Source organism: Grampus griseus (assembly GCF_964374135.1).
Source record: "Grampus griseus genome assembly, chromosome: 19".
Lineage (NCBI taxonomy): Eukaryota > Metazoa > Chordata > Mammalia > Artiodactyla > Delphinidae > Grampus > Grampus griseus.
Window position 1 is genome coordinate 58,611,809 of NC_139013.1, and position 3,050 is coordinate 58,614,858.

Genomic DNA, 3,050 nt, shown 5'->3' on the forward strand with positions numbered 1-3,050 from the left:
CTGGCCCCAGAGTTCATTTGGGGTCAGACTCACTCCAGGACCCTCCCTGGGGGAGGCTGTTTCCTCTCAGGATTCCTTGAGCAGAGCGGGGGTGGGGTGGGGGTGGGGCGGATGGGAACAGGTCTTCTCACTCAGATGCAGAGGGGGCACGTGGGCATACAGCAGAGGGGCTCTGGGGAAGAAGGTCCTACCCGCACGTTTTCTTTTCCGGCAGCTTCCCCTCCCTGGGTGGACGTCCAGGCCGGGACAGGGGTCCTTGGTCCCCAGGGGGCTTGGAGCACCCCCCTCGCACCTGTGCTCTCCTAGCAGGGCCGTGGGCTGCGGAGGCACCTGGGAAACCTCTGAGTGGGCTAGGATTCCCCTGTTGGGCATCCCAGCCCTCCATGTGGAAGGTCTAAGGCCAAGCTCACTCCCGGCCCCCACCTGACATCCGTACCCTGGCCATCTGCCACGCAGCCAGTATCGCTGGCCTCCCGCACTCAGAGGTGCGGGGATGGTGCTGGCCTGGGGGCCCTGGCGGTGCTGGCGGTCCTGGTACGGGAAGGAGCTCTGTAAATTGTACACAAGGCCACTGCTGGCCGAATAAATGTGGTCTCACAGTCTCCTGGCCGGGGTGTGCACTGAGAGCTCTGCAGTTGCAGGGGTGGGCCTGTGCTCCAAGGGCGGACACTGGGCTCTGAGGGGCCACCTGCCGCCTGGTGCCGTCATGACACGAGCGTGCTCAGGCCCACTCCATGATCTGGCCATCTTGGTCCTACAGCCGACAAGGGCTGTGTGTGTCTGTGTGACAGCCGCACAGCCTGCTGCCTGTCACCTCCCAGCCTGGGGACCCTTTGGCCTCATCCGCCACATCTCTACTCCTGTTCTCCAGGCAAAGGGTTCCCTCAGGGCCGGCAGGTTTGGGGGAAACGTGTGGATGAGCACCCAGGTGCTCTGCCCACAAGGACGGGGGCTTCTGTTGTCACCCCCATCTTACAGATGAGGAAACTGAGGCTCAAAGAGGTGAGGGAATTTGGCCACAGATGCACAGCTTGCCCAGGATCTTCAGCCAGGCCTATCGGATGCCAGGCTCTAAGGCCTGGCACACAGATATGGGCCCAGAGGAGGCCCCAAGGGACAGAACTTGTAACAGACGGGCCTACCGGTGAGATGCTTTCTTCAGCTAGGGTCCAGGACCCTCAATAACAATTAGAGCAGCCAGGAGAAACAGCCCGTTCCCAGCACTTGTTCTGAGTACTTCATGGGCAGGCAGTATTGTTATCCCCATTTTAAAATGAGAAAACTGGCACAGAGAGGGTAAAGAATTGTCCCCGGTCACACAACCAGCAAGGAGAAAGCACTTCCAAGGGCAGATAACCCTGCAGGTGCGGAAACAGGGCAGGTGACACTAGCAGGGCCATGCTCCCAATAGGGGGAGACCCAGGTTCCAATCCTCACAGGAACACCTTGAAATGAAAGCCCATCGGAAAACAGAATAAACCCCATTCTGGGGCAGCTGGGCTAAGCCAGGAGGGCCCGCATGGCCCCAGGGTGAGGTCAGGAGGGAGGGTCCTGCTGTCCCGGCTGCTGGGGCGCACCTCCCGCCGACCCCAGGCGCAGAAAGCTGCAGTGCTGGCCCAGGGAGCCCAGCCCTGCCTCCACTCGCCTAATTTAGATCCTGACGGATGGAGGTCGCCCGCTCTAGAACTGTTTACAACCAAGCTTCTCGCTGAGGAACGGGCCTTCGGGAGCCCAGGGAAAGGCACCCCTCACAACCCCCCGGCTGCCAACTTAACAGACGGCAGGGCAGGAGGCAGCTCCTGGTGACACTCCCCTCGTCTCCACCCACAGGTGAGGCGATAAGCCTGCATAAGCTGGTCACACCTTGGAACAGCAGTGACACAGAATCTATTTAACAACTAGCCTGATCCCTGAACAATCAGAGTTTTTAGGAGGATGGTGCCCTGGAGATCCTGTATGTGCTGAGCGTGAGGCTTAGTGGCTGGATTGTGTGTGTGTGTGTGTGTGTGTGAGGCAGCAGCCACGTGCCAGCCAGCGTGAAGCAGTTCAAGATCCCGGTGACCAGTATGGCTGCCAGGCCAGCAGTGCGAGCACTGGCACACACACCTGCTTCCCTTCTGGGGCTGTGCCAGCAGCCTTCCTCATCTCAGCTCTGGAACCACAGACACAAAGGCAGACCCACATTCTACCTGGGCCATTTCCTTACTCTCTGAGTCCCAGTTTCTTTACCTATAAAGGTGAGGACGTCTACCTTCCACGGCCAGGTAAGAACTCAGGACAGGGCTTGGTGCCACAGTGAGGGTCGTCCGCGACCCTCCTCCGTCTGGGTGGGAGGGCCCCTTCCCCACACCAGACCACCCTGCCCTAGCAGGGGTTCTCAATCTGCCTGTACACTCTAAACTCCTGAAGACCTTTTTTTAAAAATGTCAATGCTAGACCCCACATTGGAATTTCTAGGGATGAGTCCTCGACCTTCACTGTAAAAATCCCCCCAGGAGATGACGACACACGGTAAGGGTGGCGAGCCTCCACCTTAGACCACGGATTCCCACACCTAGATGTACAGGAAAATCACCTGGGACGCACTAATGACGACAAAAAGCAAACGCCCAGGGCGTACCCTAAGGGTCGGTTTCAGCCTGCCGTGGGAGGGGGGTCGAGATCCGCAGCTTTGGGAAGCTCCTCGGCTTGGACGCGCCTACTTTTAATGAGGACAGAACTGCCTCGCCGGCAGCCCCTGGAGGCGGCCTGCAGCGGCTGGGCGCACCCCTCCGCGACCCGCCCCCAGCTGCCGCCCCGCCCCGCCCCCGCCCCGCCCCCGCCCCCGCCCCGCCGGCCCGCACTCGCTACTGGAGGCTCGGAGCCCCGCGCCGTCCAAGCGTGTCTCGCTGGCGCGCCTCCAGAAAACCCGAAGACACCGCCCAAATCGCGCGAGAACTCGCCCGGAAGTGCCTGCGCCTTCTTTGATGCCACCGCAGACAGAGAGGAAGTTCCGGAAGGCCGCAGCGCGCAGACGCGACACGCCAGACTCGCGCCACCGCGCCTTAAGT